Source organism: Cetorhinus maximus, chromosome 6 (assembly GCF_964194155.1).
Source record: "Cetorhinus maximus chromosome 6, sCetMax3.hap1.1, whole genome shotgun sequence".
Lineage (NCBI taxonomy): Eukaryota > Metazoa > Chordata > Chondrichthyes > Lamniformes > Cetorhinidae > Cetorhinus > Cetorhinus maximus.
Genome location: NC_135884.1, coordinates 156712333 through 156733294, shown reverse-complemented (window position 1 = coordinate 156733294; position 20962 = coordinate 156712333). Strand labels below are relative to the sequence as shown.

Genomic DNA, 20962 nt, shown 5'->3' with positions numbered 1-20962 from the left:
GTTGCATTGATGCTTCCTCTCTCTTTATAAACGTTGATATGCAATGGCATAAAATTTCCATTCCCTTGTTCTGTGCTATATACCTGTCTGTTTTTCCCCAGTTCTGAACAAGGGCGTTAACATGGAATTGCAACATGCCTGTTCTCTTCTTGAAGTAAAAAAAATCTAGAAATGTGTTATTGCCCTGTGTGGATATGTAATAAATTGTTTATATAGCTACTTCCCTGCACCCTGTACAACCCATCATTGGCTCCTGATTTAAGTCCTTGTATCTGTTAATGGGACTGCTGACTTTAAGGTGCAGGGGATGTTGTCCCTCTGCAGTCAGATGCTTCAGGCGTTTGTTGTCTTTTTGAGTTTCCTGTCCTGAAGGGTAGTGATTTATGCTGCAGTAAAGTTACATAGACACCAGTAGTTCAGTCGTGTCATAGAAACAGAAAATAGGAGCAGAATAGGTCATTTGGCCCTTCGAGCCTGCTCTGCCATTCAATATGATTATGGCTGATCCTCTATCTCAACGCCGTACTCCTGCTCTCTCCCCATACCCCTTGACGCCTTTAGCGTCTAGAAATCCATCTATTTCCTTCTTTCCAGCTTTCTGTGCTAGAGTGTTCCACAGGTTCACCACCCTCTGAGTGAAGCAGTTTATCCTCGTCTTGTCCTAAATGGCTTACCCCGTATCCTGAAACTGTGACCCCCCCTTGTTCTAGAGCCCCAGCCAGAGGGAACATCATCCCTGCATCCAGCCTGTCCAGCCCTGTCAGAATTTTATATGTTTCAATGAGATCCCCTCTCATTCTTCTAAACTCCAGTGAATTACAGGCCCAGTCGGCCCAATCTCTCCTCATACAACAATCCTGCCATCCCAGCAATCAGTCTGGTGAACTTTTGCTGCATTCCCTCTATGGCAAGTATAACCTTTCTTATGTAAGGAGACCAAAACTGCACACAATACTCCTGGTGTGGTCTCACCAAGGCCCTGTAAAGTTGCAGGAGGACATCCTTGCTCCTGTACTCAAGTCCTCTCACAATGAAGGCCAACATACCATTTGCCTTCTTAACTGCTTGCTGCACCTGCATGCTTGCTTTCAGTGATTGGTGTACAAGGACACCCAGGTCCCTTTGTACATCCACATTTCCCAATCTATCACCATTTAAATAATACTCTGCCATTCTGTTTTCCCTACCAAAGTGGATAACTTCACACTTATCCACGTTATACTGCATCTGCTATGTATTTGCCCACTCATTCAACCTGTCTAAATCACCCTTGAAGTCTCTTTACAGCCTCCTCACCACTCACATTCCACCTAGTTTTGTGTTGTCAGCAAACTTGGAAAAATATTACATTTGGTTCCCTCACCCCAATCATTGATATATATTGTGAATAGCTGGGGCCCAAGCACTGATCCCTGTGGTATGCCACTAGTCACCACCTGCCATTCTGAAAAAGACCCATTCATCACTACTCTGTGTTTCCTGTCTGCTAACCAATTCTCAATCCATGCCAGTATATTACTCCCAATCCCATGTGCTTTAATTTTGCACACTAACCTCGTATATGGGACTTTTATCAAAAGCTTTCTGAAAATCAAGTGGCAAAAGGACTCTCAAATGTGTATTTCACAGAATCACAGAATCTCACAGTGCAGAAGAGGCCCTTCGGCCCATCGAGTCTGCACCAACACGTGAGAAAAACCTGACCTACCTACCTAATCCCATTTACCAGCACTTGGCCCATAGCCTTGAATGTTATGACGTGCCAAGTGCTCATCCAAGTACTTTTCAAAGGATATGAGACAAGCCGCCTCCACCACCCTCCCAGGCAGCGCATTCCAGACCGTCACCACCCTCTGGGTAAAAAAGTTTTTCCTCACATCCCCCCTAAACCTCCTGCCCCTCACCTTGAACTTATGTCCCCTTGTGACTGACCCTTCAACTAAGGGAAACAGCTGCTCCCTATCCACCCTGTCCATGCCCCTCATAATCTTGTACACCTTGATCAGGTCGCCCCTCAGTCTTCTCTGCTCCAACGAAAACAACCCAAGTCTATCCAACCTCTCTTCATAACTTAAATGTTTCATCCCAGGCAACATCCTGGTGAATCTCCTCTGCACCCCCTCCAGCGCAATCACATCCTTCCTATAATGTGGCGACCAGAACTGCACACAGTACTCTAGCTGTGGCCTCACCAAGGTTCTATACAACTCCAACATGACCTCCCTACTTTTGTAATCTATGCCTCGATTGATAAAGGCAAGTGTCCCATATGCCTTTTTCACCACCCCACTAACATGCCCCTCTGCCTTCAGAGATCTATGGACACAGACGCCAAGGTCCCTTTGTTCCTCAGAACTTCCTGGTGTCGTGCCGTTCATTGAATACTTCCTTGTTATATTACTCCTTTCAAAGTGTATCACCCCACACTTTTCAGGTTTAAATTCCATCTGCCACTTATCTGCCCATTTGACCATCCCGTTTATATCTTCCTGTAGCTCAAGACACTCAACCTCACTGTCAACCACCCGGCCAATCTTTGTGTCATCCGCAAACTTACTAATCCTACCCCCTACACAGTCATCAATACGTTTATATGAATGACAAATAATAGGGGACCGAGCACAGATCCCTGTGGTACGCCACTGGACACTGGCTTCCAGTCACTAAAGCATCCTTCTGTCATCATCCTCCATCTCCTACAGCTAAGCTAATTTTGAATCCACCTTATCAAATTACCCTGTATCCCATGTGCATTTGCCTCCTTTATATGTCTCCCATGTGGGACCTTGTCAAAGGCTTTGCTGAAATCCATATAAACTACATCAACTGCACTACCCTCATCTACACACCTGGTCACCTCCTCAAAAAATTCAATCAAATTTGTTAGGCATGACCTCCCTCTGACAAAGCCATGCTGACTATCCCTGATCAAACCTTGCCTCTCCAAGTGGAGGTAGATTCTCTCCTTCAGAATTTTCTCCAATAGTTTCCCTACCACTGACGTGAGACTCACTGGCCTGTAGTTCCCTGGCTTATCTCTACAACCCTTCTTAAATAGCGGAACCACATTAGCTGTTCCCCAGTCCTCTGTCACCTTCCCTGTGGCCAGAGAGGAATTAAATATTTGGCTCAGAGCCCCTACAATCTCCTCCCTTGCCTCCCTCAGCAGTCTGGGACACAAATCATCTGGACCTGGAGATTTGTCCACTTTTAAGCCTGCCAACACCTCCAATACCTTGTCACTCCCTATATCAATTTGCTCAAGAACCTTGCAGTCTCTCTCCCCGAGTTCAATACCTTCATCCTCATTCTCTTGGGTGAAGACAGATGTGAAGTATTCATTCAACACTCTAGCGATATCCTCTGGCTCCACCCATAGATTGCCCCCTTGGTCCCTTATGGGCCCTACTCTTTCCCTGGTTATCTTCTTCCCATAGATACATTTATAGAATATCTTGGGATTTCCCCTACTTTTACCAGCCAGAGCTTTCTCATATCCCCTCTTTGCACTCCTGATTGCTTTCTTAAGCTCCACCCTGCACTTTCTGTACTCCACGAATGCCTCTGCTGATTTGCTTCCCTTGTACCTGCTAATACCCTCTCTTTTCCTTCTCATCGTAACCTGAATATCTCTGGTCATCCATGGTTCTCTGGGCTTGTTACTCCTTCCTATCACCCTCGAGGGAACATGTTGAGCCTATACCCTCCCCATTTCCTTTTTGAACACCCCCCACTGTTCCTCTGTAGATTTCCCCACAAGTAACTGTTCCCAGTCTACCTTGGCCAGATCCTGCCTTATTTTACTAAAATCCACTCTCCCCCTATCCAAAACATTTTTTTGCAACTTGTCTATTTCTTTGTCCATAACAAACGTAAATCGTACCATGTTGTGGCCGCTATTACCAAAATGTTCCCCCATCACCACCACAGCCACCTGTCCGGCTTCATTCCCCAGAATTAGGTCCAGCACTGTGCTGTCCCTTGTTGGACCCTCTACATATTGACTTAAATGTTCTCCTGTACACATTTCAAGAAATCCACTCCATCCAGTCCCTTAACACTATGTCTATCCCAATTAATGTTGGGAAAGTTTAAATCACCTAATATAATTACCCTATTGTTATTGTTTTTACACACCTCCGCAAATTGTGCACATATTTGCTCCTGAATTTCCTGTTGACTATCTGGGGATCTATAATAAACACCTAACAATGTGGCTGCCCCTTTTTTATTCCTAAACTCTACCCACAAAGCTTCATTCGATGCCCCCTCCAAGATATCATCTCTCCTTACTGCAGTAACTGATTCCTTAACTAATAATGCAACGCTTCCTCCTCTTTTACCCCCTCCCGTGTCTCGCCTGAAGATTCTATATCCCGGAATGTTGAGCTGTCAATCCTGCCCCTCCCTCAACCACGTCTCTGTGATGGCTACTATATCACAATTCCACGTGTCAATCCTCACCCTTAACTCATCCGTTTTACCTGTTTTCTACATGAATCATAAACAAAACAAATTAAAACTCAGAAAAAAAAACAATCAGTTCAGTGAAACTCCTCCCTCTAGTACTCTTAACCTCCCCATGTGACATCCAGTTGTGTTTCGATCTTAAAGGTTTTGTTGGGAAAATAATTGCACATTAAATTACATTTTTTTTCTACAACTTAATCTTTTAACCACAATCCCTGTTTCCTTCCAGGATTTGAAACACCTGATTGAAAGATTTCAGCAATGATTCCATTTTCACAGGAATCAGCCAGCTATTCGTAGTTTAGTTGAGGAAATTGGAAAACTCCCATCAAAGTTTTCTATTGGGCATAAGGTTAGTCAGTGAGTGCCAGAGGAGCTGCTGCTGTGCTGTGATCTATTGTCTAAGCTGCATATATCAGAACTTGACAGACTGTATTTTTTGCATTGTTGCATTAGGTAAAGTCAAGCTGTGGTGGCAGTCATTCTCAGTCCCAAGGATCAGAGGGGGAAAAAATCAGCCTTTGTACCCCCTGCCCTCCCCCACAAGAGAGAGTGTGTGGGTGGGTGCAGAGGGCTGATGAGGGGAGAGGCTAGGATGGGAGAACTGTAAGGCCAAGCTGTGAATGTGAAGTGATGACCTTAAATTCCTCAGGCAGAAGAAGGAAGGGATAAATTATGATCTCTCATTACTCAAACAATAGCTGGAAGTGACCTTATGCAGATTGCAACTGATGTCACTCCATGTGATATCAAGAAACTGCTGAGTGCATATAGTAAGATCTATGAGCCCCAACAATACCCACCAGTCTGTACTGCTACAGCCTTGTGCTCCAGAATTAGCTCTGTCCCTAGCCAATCTATTCCAGTACAGCTATAATACTGGCATCTATTTGACAATTTGGAAGATCGTCCATGTGTACATCTACCCACAAAAAGCAGGACAAACCCAATCCGGCCAATCACTGCCCCATCAACCTATTCTCAATCATCAGCAAAATGATGGAAAGTGATGTTGACAGTGGTGCTAAGTGGCAGTTACACACCAATTCATTCTGTCCTCACCTGTTGTCCATACACACTTTCTGGGCTGGCACTGAGTCATCGATACGAACTGAATAAGTTGATTTTTTTTCCCCCCTTCCCGGCCTGTGAATACCAAGGCCAGATATCATGCTCTGGTTGAGATCAGCTGAGTACACACATGGGCATCAGTGAGTAGGCCCAATAAAGCTTGAGGCCACTCATGGTTTACAAACTATCCTAGACCAGAATTCTTAAATAGGGGACATGACCAAATATTTGCAAGTGTGTAAAAATGCTAGGATAAATAAACCAAAAGAGATTGCAAGGACATTTAATCAAAGGAGAACCAGATGAATCCTTAACTCTGTTCATCTTAATCCTCATCAGGGAGCCAACTGGGATGTTCACTGTCCACATTGGGGAAAGGACTAACTGCCTCAATTTCACTGGCTTGAACCATTTTACATTAACCAGTCCAAAGTATGTTATATTTATTTGTGTGCTCTATTCCCCAGATCCTATTCCTGTTCAGCAGCTGTGAGCCTAAAACCCTACAACTGTTTGCATTTCCCCAACTTGCATTACACCAAATTTAATCAACAAAGTGAAAACAATCTGCCAGATATGGTCCTATTTGTCCCAACACATCTCAATCTAGCTACATCTTATTTTTTCTCCAAGATTATTGCCTCTGCATAATTCTTTATAACATTCACAAGTTTGGAGACATTTCCTGAGATGGCTTCATCGAGATTGTTGACAAAGTTGTGAAGAGCAATGGCATAAATCCTGATCCATGTGGGCCTACACTAGTGACTGGCCCCCATGTACATTAATAATACTTTCTATCTGATAATGAGGCTTTTTTCTTATCTAACCCAGAATCTGCCCAGCAATGATACAGGATCCAACCTTATTTATTTGCTTATTTTGACAGGGCTTCTGACATCCAACTACTTAGCAACTTTCTCAAAACTTTTAGCCGATCATCAAACAGTACCTCCTTGTCCAGTATCCATGTTGAGGTTCTTTAATTCCTCTCCTCTGTCAAGGGTACTGCATGCAGAATTATGATGAGTTATGTATGCTCATACATTTGCCCTGAGAGATTGGGTGGAGCTTGATGCATTCGCGTGAGAAGTTAACATCTGTAAAGTGCAAGAGTTAAGGTCAGTGGGTGGCAAGGAATAAATGAGACCAGTTGGACACTGCTAAGCATAGCTTGGAGTTCTGGGAGTTTATATAAGCTGAAAATCCCACAAGTGAAAGGCTGGAAGTAAGAGGGTAGGAGCTCTAATACTGTGGATCCTGGTGTTACTAAAAGGCATTTGTGTGCAGAATGTTGCAGGAAGTCTAGCTCTGGCACTTAGTCTGTTTAAGCAGCTTTAGTGCTGTCAACAGAACTGTTTGCAATGGAAGGCAGCTGTTTAGCAGGAGAAGGTCTGTACACTGCTCTCTCAGGCTGGCTTAGAAGGTGTCTCCAAATGGATCCTTCAGCTTTTACCAAGAAAGTGAGTCCTTGGAATCTCTAGAAAACTGAACAGTATTTGGGGGCTTGATCTGTATTTCAGTCAGTATCACTGCTGCCTCTGAGCCAGAATCACAGTGCAGAAGAGGCCCTTTGGTCCATTGAGTCTGCACCGACACGTGAGAAACACCTGACCTACCTACCTAATCCCATTTGCCAGCACTTGGCCCATAGCCTTGAATGTTATGATGTGCCAAGTGGTCATCTAGGTACTTTTTAAAGGATGTGAGGCAACCCGCCTCCACCACCCTCCCAGGCAGTGCGTTCCAGACCGTCACCGCCCTCTGGGTAAAAAGGTTTTTCCTCACATCCCCCCTAAACCTCCTGCCCCTCACCTTGAACTTATGCCTCCTTGTGACTGACTCTTCAACTAAGGGAAACAGCTGCTCCCCATCCACCCTGTCCAAGCCCCTCATAATCTTGTACACCTCGATCAGGTTGCCCCTCAGTCTTCTCTGCTCCAATGAAAACAACCCAAGTCTATCCAATCTGTCTTCATAACTTAAATGTTTCATCCCAGGCAACATCCTGGTGAATCTCCTCTGCACCCCCTCCAGTGCAATCACATCCTTCCTATAATGTGGTGACCAGAACTGCACACAGCTCTCCAGCTGTAGCCTCACCAAGGTTCTATACAACTCCAACATGACCTCCATACTTTTATAATCTATGCCTCGATTGATAAAGGCAAGTGTCCCATATGCCTTTTTCACCACCCCACTAACATACCCCTCTGCCTTCAGAGATCTATGGACACACACGCCAAGGTCCCTTTGTTCCTCAGAACTTCCTAGTGCCATGCCGTTCATTGAATACTTCCTTGTCAAATTACTCCTTCCAAAGTTTATCACCTCCACCTTTTCAGGGTTAAATTCCATCTGCCACTTATCTGCCCATTTGACCATCCCGTCTATATCTTCCTGTAGCCCAAGACACTCAACCTCACTGTTAACCACCCAGCCAATCTTTGTGTCATCTGCAAACTTACTAATCCTACCCCCCACATAGTCATCTATGTTGTTTATATAAATGTCAAATAATAGGGGACCGAGCATAGATCTCTGCAGAATGCCACTGGACACTGACTTCCAGTCACTAAAGCAGCCTTCTGTCATCACCCTCCCTCTCCTACAACTAAGCCAATTTTGAATCCACCTTATCAAATTACCCTGTATCCCATGTGCATTTGCCTTCTTTATAAGTCTCCAATGTGGGACCTTGTCAAAGGCTTTGCTGAAATCCATATAAACTACATCAACTGCACTACCCTCATCTACACACCTGGTCACCTCCTCAAAAAATTCAATCAAATTTGTTAGGCATGACCTCCCTCTGACAAAGCCGCGCTGACTATCCCTGATCAAACCTTGCCTCTCCAAGTGGAGGTAGATTCTCTCCTTCAGAATTTTCTCCAATAGTTTCCCTACCACTGACGTGAGACTCACTGGCCTGTAGTTCCCTGGCTTATCTCTACAACCCTTCTTAAATAGCGGAACCACATTAGCTGTTCTCCAGTCCTCTGTCATCTCCCCCATGGCCAGAGAGGAATTAAAAATTTGGCTCAGAGCCCCTGCGATCTCCTCCCTTGCCTCCCTCAATAGCCTGGGACACAAATCATCTGGACCTGGAGATTTGTCCACTTTTAAGCCTGCCAACGCCCCCAATACCTTGTCACTCCCTATATCAATTTGCTTAAGTACCTCGCAGTCTCTCTCCCTGAGTTCAATACCTTCATCCTCATTCTCTTGGGTGAAGACAGATGTGAAGTATTCATTCAACACTCTAGCGATGTCCTCTGGCTCCACCCATAGATTGCCCCCTTGGTCCCTTATGGGCCCTACTCTTTCCCTGGTTATCCTCTTCCCATTGATATACCTATATCAACCCCGGAGATCCTGGGTTTAAGCCCCACTCCTGAGACTTGAGCACAGAGACTGACGCTCCCACTGCAATACTGATGTCATCTTTCTGATGAGATGTTAAACCAAGGCTTCACTTGCTCTCTCAAGTGGACACGGTATTTTGAAGAAGAGCAGGGGCGTTATCCCCAGTGTCCTGGCCAGTAGTTATCTCTAAAAATCAGCATCACTAAAACAGTTTATCTGGTCATTATTGCCGTGTGTGGGACCTTGTTATGCACTTCCTACATTGCAACAGTGACTACACTTTAGAAATTTCATTGGCTGTAAAGTGCTTTGAGATGTCCTGAGGTAATGGAAGGTACTATTGAAATGCAAGTCTTTTTTTTCTTTATTTATCTCAACAACAATGTGTCTTTCAAACTCCAGCTCCCAACCCAGGTGTATTGTCCAAGGGCAGTGCTTATCTCAGCTCCTGTTCCTTGCAGCCGGTTTATTGTTGAAAGGAAAATACTTTTGGGTGAAGGACTTTCCATGTTGACTAAGCTCTTGAGACCATACAGGAACAGCAAAGGTCATTGAGTCCATTGGCGGACTCCCAAAGTTCTAAAAATGCCCTCAGTCACTGGTTTAAGACTGGAAAACCATGCAGTTCTCTTTGCACTTAACAGCACACTCTCTCTCCACTGCCTCCCCAGCCAATCTGCTTCTTGTTCCACACTCTGTGTGAAGTGGTTCAGTTTCAACTGTTCTCCTTCTCTTTCCTGAGCTTGAGTCAGTGTCCCCAGTTTTGTCCAGCAGTTTTTTTCCAACAGTTCAGAAAATGTCCCACTCTTTAGGATAGAGTGTGGATACTGTTGTTCTTGGCCATGAGTCTCTCTGTTCTCCAAGTGGAAGGTGCCAGGACAGTGACATCACAGCTCGAGATTATTGAGTGGCGTCTTTCTGCTTGAGTCTCTGGCAGCCTTTGCAGCTTAGAGTCATAGAGGTCTACAGCACAGAAAAAGGCCCTTCGGTCCTTCAAGTCTGTGCCAGTCAAACAAGTACCTAACTATTCTAATTCCATTTTCCAGCACTAGGCCCATAGCCTTGTATGCCATGGCATCGCAAGTGCACATCCAAATATTTCTTCAATGTTATGAGGGTTTCTGCCTGTACCACCCTTTCAGGCAGTGAGTTCCAGATTCCCACCACCCTCAGGGTGAAAAAAATTCTTCCTCACATCCCCTCTAAACCTCCTGCCCCTTACCTCAAATCTATACCCCCTGGTTATTGATCCCTCCACCAAGGGAAAAAGTTCCTTCTTGTCTACCCTATTTATGCCCCTCATAATTTTATGCACCTCAATCATGTCCCCCCTCAATCTCCTCTGCTCCAGGGAAAATAACCTGTCTATCCAATCTCTCCTCATAACTAAAACTCTCCAGCCCAGGCAAAATCCTAGTAAATCTCCTCTGCACTCTCTCTAGTACAATCACATCCTTCCAATAATGCGGATTCCAGAACTGCACGCAATACTCTAGCTGTGGCCTAACCAGCATTTTATACAGTTCCAGCATAACCTCCCTGCCATATTCTATGCCTCGGCTAATAAAGGCAAGTATCCCATATGCCTTCTTAACCACGTTATCTACCTGTCCCACTACCTTAAGGGATCAGTGGACATGAACACCAAGGTTCCTCTGATCCTCGGTACTTCCCAGGGTCCTACCATTCATTGTGTATTCCCGTGCCTTGTTTGTCCTGCCCAAGCTTCTGTACAGATGTGGTTGGGGAAATCTGTGGTGCAGCCAATAGGCATTCTTCATAAACTTTCCAGCCTCCTGCCTTACAGTTACTCACCCTGATGTGGAGTGTTTGGGCATTAATGCTTTACAGGCTTCTTGTGAACAAAGCTGGTGAGTTCAGCAGAGACACTGGATAGTGATCAGAGTGAGTTAACAGGATGATTTTTTACATTTTTAACCCATCAGGGGTGTGTTGAGGTCAATTGCAGGACCTATATAATTTGAGATCTGCTAACAGGTTGATGATTGAGCTGGCATCATCCTGTCTATACAGCTTAGTGCCACTCAGGACAGTGTGTCTACCAGCTGGACTGTTGACCGAGGCTTCAGGACCACTAACATCCCTATCTCTGTTAACAGGCATAAAGCACCTCACTAGGCATCTACACCTTTTATTGATGAGGACATGAATCTTCTCTGAAATCACTGCATACCCTGAGAAGCAATGTTACAAGATCTTAACGAGAACACAGAAGGTAAATAGAAACTACCTAGATAGGGGGCACATCCTAACTATTAGGGCCAGATCTTTCTGGAGTGAAGTCAGGGAACACCTACACAGAAAGGTTGAAAGAAGTTTGGAACTCTTCCACAAACAGCAATCTATTGTTAATTTGAAATCTGAGAATGATGAGATTTTTTTGTTATCCAAAGGCTTTAGGAGAATGAGACAAAGGTGGGAATATGGAGTTAGGTTACAGAGCAGCCATGATCTAAGTGAATGGTGGATTAGAACCTCGGGACTAATGGCTACTTCCTGTTCCTATGTTGATATTTTCAAGTGAGAGACACATTGGTAGGGAAGGGGTTAATCCTTCCCTGTTGTGAGTCTCATAGGGTCAACTGGTCTGTTTGGCAAAGCTTTGTTCCTTATCAAACTTACATCTCTGTCTGGATTGTCAGAACTGTTACTGTGAAGTTCCATCCCTTTGTGCTTTTTACAGCAACATATGTGATGACATGAGGTAGGTGTGTAAAGTCTGATTTTTGAAACAACAATGCTCTTTTCACAGTTAAAACTAAATGAAACCTGCATAACTTTCTTGCGCATGTGTCTTCATCCAAGCTAGGCAAGGTTGTACAGGGTCTCTACTGTAATTAGTAACCAACTAATTCTGAAAAACACACTGGCTATATATTTATAAAACAAATGTTTGTTCAACAAGATAAAAACAAAAAGCTAAAAGCTACTGCGGATGCTGGAAATCCAAAACAAAACAAAAACAGAATTACCTGGAAAAACTCAGCAAGTCTGGCAGCATCGGCGGAGAAGAAATCAGTTAACGTTTCGAGCCTTCATGGCCCTTCGGCAGAACTGGAGCATAGTTTCAACAAGGGAGGAATATAAATTGGTTTAAGGTGGGTGGGTGGGCAGGGGGGGAAGAGACACATTGAGGGTGTGGTGTGAGCAGATAATCAAAAGATGTCAGAGACAAAAGGGTCAAAGAGGTGTTGAAGGTGGTGGTCTTTGTCTGAGAAAAGTGCTAATTAAGAATGGAAAACAGGATATTCAAAGTACAGCTCTAGTGGGGGTGGGGTGGAAAGACTAAAGGTTTTAGTTTTAGATTTAAAAATAATGGAAATAGGTGGGGAAAGAAGAATCTATATAAATTATTGAAAAAAAAGGGGGTGGGGGGGGGAAAGAAACGGGGTGGGGATGGGGGGAGGGGGAGTTTAAGATCTAAAGTTGTTGAATTCAATATTCAGCCCAGAGGGCTGTAAAGTGCCTAGTCGGAAGATGAGGTGCTGTTCCTCCAGTTTGCGTTGGGCTTCACTGGAACAATGCAGCAAGCCAAGGACAGACATGTTGGCAAGAGAACAGGGTGGAGTGTTAAAATGGCAAGCGACAGGGAGGTTTGGGTCTTTCTTGCGGACAGACCGCAGGTGTTCCGCAAAACGGTCGCCCAGTTTGCGTTTGGTCTCTCCAATGTAGAGGAGACCGCATTGGGAGCAACGAATGCAGTAGACTAAGTTAGGGGAAATGCAAGTGAAATGCTGCTTCACTTGAAAGGAGTGTTTGGGCCCTTGGACGGTGAGGAGAGAGGAAGTGAAGGGGCAGGTGTTGCATCTTCTGCGTGGGCATGGGGAGGTGCCATAAGTGGGGGTTGAGGAGTAGGGGGTGATGGAGGAGTGGACCAGGGTGTCCCGGAGGGAACGATCCCTACGGAATGCCGTCAAGGGGGGTGAAGGGAAGATGTGTTTGGTGGTGGCATCATGCTGGAGTTGGCGGAAATGGCGGAGGATGATCCTTTGAATGCGGAGGCTGGTGGGGTGATAAGTGAGGACAAGGGGGACCCTATCATGTTTCTGGGAAGGAGGAGAAGGCGTGAGGGAGGATGCGCGGGATATGGGCCGGACACGGTTGAGGGCCCTGTCAACGACCGTGGATGGAAAACCTCGGTTAAGGAAGAAGGAGGACATGTCAGAGGAGCTGTTTTTGAAGGTAGCGTCATCAGAACAGATGCGACGGAGGCGAAGGAACTGAGAGAATGGGATGGAGTCTTTACAGGAAGCGGGGTGTGAGGAGCTGTAGTCGAGGTAGCTGTGGGAGTCGGTAGGCTTGTAATGGATATTGGTGGACAGTCTATCATCAGAAATTGAGACAGAGAGGTCAAGGAAGGGAAGAGAAGTGTCAGAGATGGACCATGTGAAGATGATGGAGGGGTGGAGATTGGAAGCAAAATTAATAAATTTTTCCAGGTCCCGACGAGAGCATGAAGCAGCACCGAAGTAATCATCGATGTACCGGAGAAAGAGTTGTGGGAGGGGGCCGGAGTAGGACTGGAACAAGGAATGTTCCACATACCCCATAAAGAGACAGGCATAGCTGGGGCCCATGCGGGTACCCATAGCCACACCTTTTATTTGGAGGAAGTGAGAGGAGTTAAAGGAGAAATTGTTCAGTGTGAGAACAAGTTCAGCCAGACGGAGGAGAGTAGTGGTGGATGGGGATTGTTGGGGCCTGTGTTCAAGGAAGAAGCTAAGGGCCCTCAGACCATCCTGGTGGGGGATGGAGATGTAGAGGGATTGGACATCCATGGTGAAGAGGAAGCGGTTGGGGCCAGGGAACTGGAAATTGTTGATGTGACGTAAGGTGTCAGAGGAATCACGGATGTAGGTGGGAAGGGACTGGACAAGGGGAGAGAGAAGGGAGTCAAGATAACGAGAAATGAGTTCCGTGGGGCAGGAACAGGCTGACACGATCGGTCTGCCAGGACAGTTCTGTTTGTGGATTTTGGGTAGGAGGTAGAGGCGGGCCGTCCGAGGTTGGGCGACTATCAAGTTGGAAGCTGTGGGAGGAAGATCTCCAGAGGAGATGAGGTCAGTGACAGTCCTGGAAACAATGGCTTGATGTTCAGTGGTGGGGTCATGGTCCAGGGAGAGGTAGGAGGAAACGTCTGCGAGTTGACGCTCAGCCTCCGCGAGGTAGAGGTCAATGCGCCAGACAACAACAGTACCACCCTTGTCAGCGGGTTTGATGACAATGTTGGGGTTGGACCTGAGAGAACGGAGTGCAGTGAGTTCAGAGAGAGACAGATTAGAATGGGTGAGAGGAGCAGAGAAATTGAGACGGCTAATGTCACGCCGACAGTTCTCAATGAAAAGATCAAGAGAAGGTAAGAATCCAGAGGGAGGGGTCCAAGTGGAGGGAGAATATTGGAGGTGGGTAAAAGGATCCGTTGAACGGGGAGAGGACTCCTGCCCAAAGAAGTGAGCACGGAGACGAAGACGGCGGAAGAAGAGTTCAGCATCATGCCGAGCCCGAAATTCATTGAGATGAGGGCGTAAGGGTATGAAACTAAGTCCTTTGCTGAGCACTGAACGTTCAGCATCGGAGAGGGGAAGGTCAGGGGGTATAGTGAATACGCGGCTGGGGCTGGGATTGGAAGATGGGGTGAGGACGGAGGGACAAGCAGGGGTGGAGGGTCCCAGATGGGTGTTGGAGTCGATGAGTTGTTGGAGCTTGCGTTCCTTAGCACTTGAGAGAAAGAGAAAAAGTTTCTTGTTGAGGCGACGGATGAGGCGAAGAATAAAATGAAACTGGGGGCACGCGCAGCTTTGAAAAAGGGTGCGGCGGTGCTGCTGGAGGGAGAGGTCGAGTGTGTTCATATGGCGGCGCATGGCACTGAGTGTGGATCTCAGAATGCGACGGGAACAGCAGTCCGAGAAACCTTTTATGTCCCGGAGATACCTGTAATCCTGGGTGGGTTCGAAACAAGAGGGATGGAATTTCAGTTGAAATCCACGTGGGGTGAGTCGGAGACGGAGACAGTCACTGAGAAAGGAGATATGGCTGTGAAAGCGGGTTTTAGTAAACACCTTGTCAAACACCAGGAGAGAAATGGAAAGCAATGAAGGTGAGCAGGGCAGAAGAGACAGTCGGAAATCCTGTCGGAGGACAGAACCATACTTCTTCCAAGAGGGCATTTTTTTGAAGAGAGGTGGCAGTCAATCAAACACAAAGATAAAAACAAAAAGCTAAAAGCTACTGCGGATGCTGGAAATCCAAAACAAAACAAAAATAGAATTACCTGGAAAAACTCAGCAAGTCTGGCAGCATCGGCGGAGAAGAAATCAGTTAACGTTTCGAGCCTTCATGGCCCTTCGGCAGAACTGCAGCATAGTTTCAACAAGGGAGGAATATAAATTGGTTTAAGGTGGGTGGGGGGGGGTGGGGGGAAGAGACACATTGAGGGTGTGGTGTGAGCAGATAATCAAAAGATGTCACAGACAAGCTTTTAGCTTTTTGTTTTTATCTTTGTGTTTGATTGACTGCCACCTCTCTTCAAAAAAATGCCCTCTTGGAAGAAGTATGGTTCTGTCCTCCGACAGGATTTCCGACTGTCTCTTCTGCCCTGCTCACCTTCATTGCTTTCCATTTCTCTCCTGGTGTTTGACAAGGTGTTTACTAAAACCCGCTTTCACAGCCATATCTCCTTTCTCAGTGACTGTCTCCGTCTCCGACTCACCCCACGTGGATTTCAACTGAAATTCCATCCCTCTTGTTTCGAACCCACCCAGGATTACAGGTATCTCCGGGACATAAAAGGTTTCTCGGACTGCTGTTCCCGTCGCATTCTGAGATCCACACTCAGTGCCATGCGCCGCCATATGAACACACTCGACCTCTCCCTCCAGCAGCACCGCCGCACCCTTTTTCAAAGCTGCGCGTGCCCCCAGTTTCATTTTATTCTTCGCCTCATCCGTCGCCTCAACAAGAAACTTTTTCTCTTTCTCTCAAGTGCTAAGGAACGCAAGCTCCAACAACTCATCGACTCCAACACCCATCTGGGACCCTCCACCCCTGCTTGTCCCTCCGTCCTCACCCCATCTTCCAATCCCAGCCCCAGCCGCGTATTCACTATACCCCCTGACCTTCCCCTCTCCGATGCTGAACGTTCAGTGCTCAGCAAAGGACTTAGTTTCATACCCTTACGCCCTCATCTCAATGAATTTCGGGCTCGGCATGATGCTGAACTCTTCTTCCGCCGTCTTCGTCTCCGTGCTCACTTCTTTGGGCAGGAGTCCTCTCCCCGTTCAACGGATCCTTTTACCCACCTCCAATATTCTCCCTCCACTTGGACCCCTCCCTCTGGATTCTTACCTTCTCTTGATCTTTTCATTGAGAACTGTCGGCGTGACATTAGCCGTCTCAATTTCTCTGCTCCTCTCACCCATTCTAATCTGTCTCTCTCTGAACTCACTGCACTCCGTTCTCTCAGGTCCAACCCCAACATTGTCATCAAACCCGCTGACAAGGGTGGTACTGTTGTTGTCTGGCGCATTGACCTCTACCTCGCGGAGGCTGAGCGTCAACTCGCAGACGTTTCCTCCTACCTCTCCCTGGACCATGACCCCACCACTGAACATCAAGCCATTGTTTCCAGGACTGTCACTGACCTCATCTCCTCTGGAGATCTTCCTCCCACAGCTTCCAACTTGATAGTCGCCCAACCTCGGACGGCCCGCCTCTACCTCCTACCCAAAATCCACAAACAGAACTGTCCTGGCAGACCGATCGTGTCAGCCTGTTCCTGCCCCACGGAACTCATTTCTCGTTATCTTGACTCCCTTCTCTCTCCCCTTGTCCAGTCCCTTCCCACCTACATCCGTGATTCCTCTGACACCTTACGTCACATCAACAATTTCCAGTTCCCTGGCCCCAACCGCTTCCTCTTCACCATGGATGTCCAATCCCTCTACATCTCCATCCCCCACCAGGATGGTCTGAGGGCCCTTAGCTTCTTCCTTGAACACAGGCCCCAACAATCCCCATCCACCACTACTCTCCTCCGTCTGGCTGAACTTGTTCTCACACTGAACAATTTCTCCTTTAACTCCTCTCACTTCCTCCAAATAAAAGGTGTGGCTATGGGTACCCGCATGGGCCCCAGCTATGCCTGTCTCTTTATGGGGTATGTGGAACATTCCTTGTTCCAGTCCTACTCCGGCCCCCTCCCACAACTCTTTCTCCGGTACATCGATGATTACTTCGGTGCTGCTTCATGCTCTCGTCGGGACCTGGAAAAATTTATTAATTTTGCTTCCAATCTCCACCCCTCCATCATCTTCACATGGTCCATCTCTGACACTTCTCTTCCCTTCCTTGACCTCTCTGTCTCAATTTCTGATGATAGACTGTCCACCAATATCCATTACAAGCCTACCGACTCCCACAGCTACCTCGACTACAGCTCCTCACACCCCGCTTCCTGTAAAGACTCCATCCCATTCTCTCAGTTCCTTCGCCTCCGTCGCATCTGTTCTGATGACGCTACCTTCAAAAACAGCTCCTCTGACATGTCCTCCTTCTTCCTTAACCGAGGTTTTCCATCCACGGTCGTTGACAGGGCCCTCAACCGTGTCCGGCCCATATCCCGCGCATCCTCCCTCACGCCTTCTCCTCCTTCCCAGAAACATGATAGGGTCCCCCTTGTCCTCACTTATCACCCCACCAGCCTCCGCATTCAAAGGATCATCCTCCGCCATTTCCGCCAACTCCAGCATGATGCCACCACCAAACACATCTTCCCTTCACCCCCCTTGACGGCATTCCGTAGGGATCGTTCCCTCCGGGACACCCTGGTCCACTCCTCCATCACCCCCTACTCCTCAACCCCCACTTATGGCACCTCCCCATGCCCACGCAGAAGATGCAACACCTGCCCCTTCACTTCCTCTCTCCTCACCGTCCAAGGGCCCAAACACTCCTTTCAAGTGAAGCAGCATTTCACTTGCATTTCCCCTAACTTAGTCTACTGCATTCGTTGCTCCCAATGCGGTCTCCTCTACATTGGAGAGACCAAACGCAAACTGGGCGACCGTTTTGCGGAACACCTGCGGTCTGTCCGCAAGAAAGACCCAAACCTCCCTGTCGCTTGCCATTTTAACACTCCACCCTGTTCTCTTGCCAACATGTCTGTCCTTGGCTTGCTGCATTGTTCCAGTGAAGCCCAACGCAAACTGGAGGAACAGCACCTCATCTTCCGACTAGGCACTTTACAGCCCTCTGGGCTGAATATTGAATTCAACAACTTTAGATCTTAAACTCCCCCTCCCCCCATCCCCACCCCGTTTCTTTCCCCCCCCCACCCCCTTTTTTTTCAATAATTTATATAGATTCTTCTTTCCCCACCTATTTCCATTATTTTTAAATCTAAAACTAAAACCTTTAGTCTTTCCACCCCACCCCCACTAGAGCTGTACTTTGAATATCCTGTTTTCCATTCTTAATTAGCACTTTTCTCAGACAAAGACCACCACCTTCAACACCTCTTTGACCCTTTTGTCTCTGACATCTTTTGATTATCTGCTCACACCACACCCTCAATGTGTCTCTTCCCCCCCACCCACCCACCTTAAACCAATTTATATTTCTCCCTTGTTGAAACTATGCTCCAGTTCTGCCGAAGGGCCATGAAGGCTCGAAACGTTAACTGATTTCTTCTCCCTCCGCCGATGCTGCCAGACTTGCTGAGTTTTTCCAGGTAATTCTGTTTTTGTTTTGTTTGTTCAACAACTTGTTTAAACAAGTCTCCTGAAGCTAAGGTATGCACTATTCCAATAGAGGGGAAGATTCTGCTCGTCTCAGTGTGGGGAAATGGGAACGCTTTTCCAGTTTTTGCTCCTAAAGTTGATGTTTGTACTCCCAGGCTAAACTGCACCCAGAGTTCTTCACTGAACCGACCACGCTGCTTAAAGGCCCATTTATTTATTGTTAGTCTCAGTGGTTCTAGTTTGTTTCCTGGCAGGGAGTGAGTTTGTGGAACTCAGGTACAAAAAGTTAGTATGCAAGTACAGCAAATGATTAGTTTGGCAAATGGAATGTTGGTGTTTATTGCAAAGGGAATAGGACATAAAAGTAGGGAAGTTTTGCTGCAGCTGTACAGGGCCACATCTGGAATATTGTGTACAGTTTTGGTCTCCTTATTTGAGAAAGGATATAATTGTGTTAGAAGCAGTTCAGAGATGTTTCACTAGACTGATTCCTGGGATGAAGGGCTTATCCTGTGAAGAAGGGTTGGTCAGGTTGGGCCTGTACCCATTGAAATTTAGAGGAATGAGAGGTGATCTTATTGAAACATTTAAGACCCTGAAGGGGCTTGATAGGGTGGATACTGAGAGGATTTTCCTTTTGTGGGGGAGACTAAAACTATGGGACACCATTTAACAATAAGAGGTCTCCCTTTTAAAACAGATGAGTTTTTTTTTTACAGAGCGTCGTTAGTCTATGGAATTCTCTTCCCCAAAGAGCACTGGAGACTGGGTTAGTGAATTTATTTAAGGATGAATTAGGTTGATTTTTTGATAATCATGAGAGTCAAGGGTTGTGGGGGTCAGACTGGAAAGTGGAGTTGAGATCACAGCCAGATCAGCCCAATGTTCTTGTGTCCTATGTTCCTTTGGAGCACGTGGTACATTGTAGTTGGCCCTTGGGGAGGATAAATCCTTAGATTCCTAATGCTACTGAATCTGGCTGCTGGGTAAGGCAAGGATCATGCCTCATCCTCAGGACCGGATGGAAAGTGGATTTCAATATAGACAAACATAAAGTCATCCTCTTTGGGTCTAGAAAAGATAGATCAGAGTACTTTCTGAATGGTGAAAAGCTAAAAATGGTGGAGGCCCAAAGAAAATTAGGGATCCGTGTACATAGATCATTAAAATGTCATGGGCAGGTACAGAAAATAATCAAAAAGGCTAATGTAATGCAGGTCTTTATATCTAGAGGCTAGAATACATGGGGTAGAAGTCATCCTTTAGCAATAAGAAAGCCATGGTTAGGTCGCACCTGTGAGCAGTTCTGGGCGTCGCATCTTGGAAGGAGTGCATTACAAGCTTACTAGAATGATACCTGGACATGAAAGATTAAATTATGAGAAAATCTACAAACTGGGGTTGTAGTTTCTGGAATTTAGAAGATTAAACAGTATTTTGACCAAAGCTTTCAAGATATTAAGAGGAACAGAGGGTAGATTGAAACGATTCATGCTGGCTGGGGAGTCTGGGACTAGTTCCACAAACTTCTGCCCCAACCCCCTTTCCCAATATCCATGCTGTTTTTTCTTTTCTTCATCTATCAAATTATCTTTTATCAGTTACTAATAAAACAGTATCCATCACCCTATCATCAGGCAGTGCATTCCAAATCCTAACCCCTGACTGCATGAAAATGCTTTTCCTCATGTTGTCTCTGGTTCTTTTATCAATCACCTTAAGTCTGTGCCGTCTGCGTATTGGTCCTTCAGTCATTGGAAACAGTTTCTCCTTATTTACTCTATCTAAAGCCTTCATGATTTTAAACACCTCTATCAAATCTCCTCTTAACCTTCTCTGCTCGAAGGAGAACTTCTCCAGTCTCTCTGCATAACTGTAATCGCTCATCTTTGGAACTATTCTAGTAAATCTCTTCTGTACCCTATCGAAAGTTATCACATTCTTAAAGTTGGTGCCCAGAATTGGACACAATACTCCAGTTTTTTTTCATTTGTTTGTAGGGTGTGAATGTCGCTGGCAAGACCATTTGGTGTCCATCTTTAATTGCTGTCATTGTAGTCTGTGTGGTGTAGGTACAGATGTAGTACTGTAAGGAGTGAGTTCCAGTTTTTGATCTAGTAACAGTGAAGGAAGGCGATAGTTCCAAGTTGTGATGGTGTGTGTCTTGGAGGGAAGTTTTCAGGCTGTGGTATTCCCACAACACTGCTAATTATCTTTCTCAGTGCTGAAGGTCACAGCTGCTTATTGAAGCGACAGCATTGAGCTGTTAATTTGCATATTGTACATTTCGCACACAC

The 20962-nt window shown here is 46.2% G+C and overlaps 1 protein-coding gene across 2 annotated transcripts in view; it reads left to right on the top strand.

Annotated features, from left to right (window-relative positions):
* kiaa0513 (KIAA0513 ortholog) overlaps window positions 1–20962 on the top strand; it is a 92174-nt gene that overhangs the window by 19306 nt on the left and 51906 nt on the right. The window contains exon 1 of one of the 2 annotated variants that reach the window (XM_078544737.1): window positions 11028–11143. The exons of the other annotated variant lie outside the window; for it this stretch is intronic. The gene's annotated coding sequence lies outside the window, so the exon portion shown is untranslated. Of the gene's footprint in view, window positions 1–11027; window positions 11144–20962 lie in introns of those variants that run through there. 2 annotated transcript variants of the gene reach the window in all.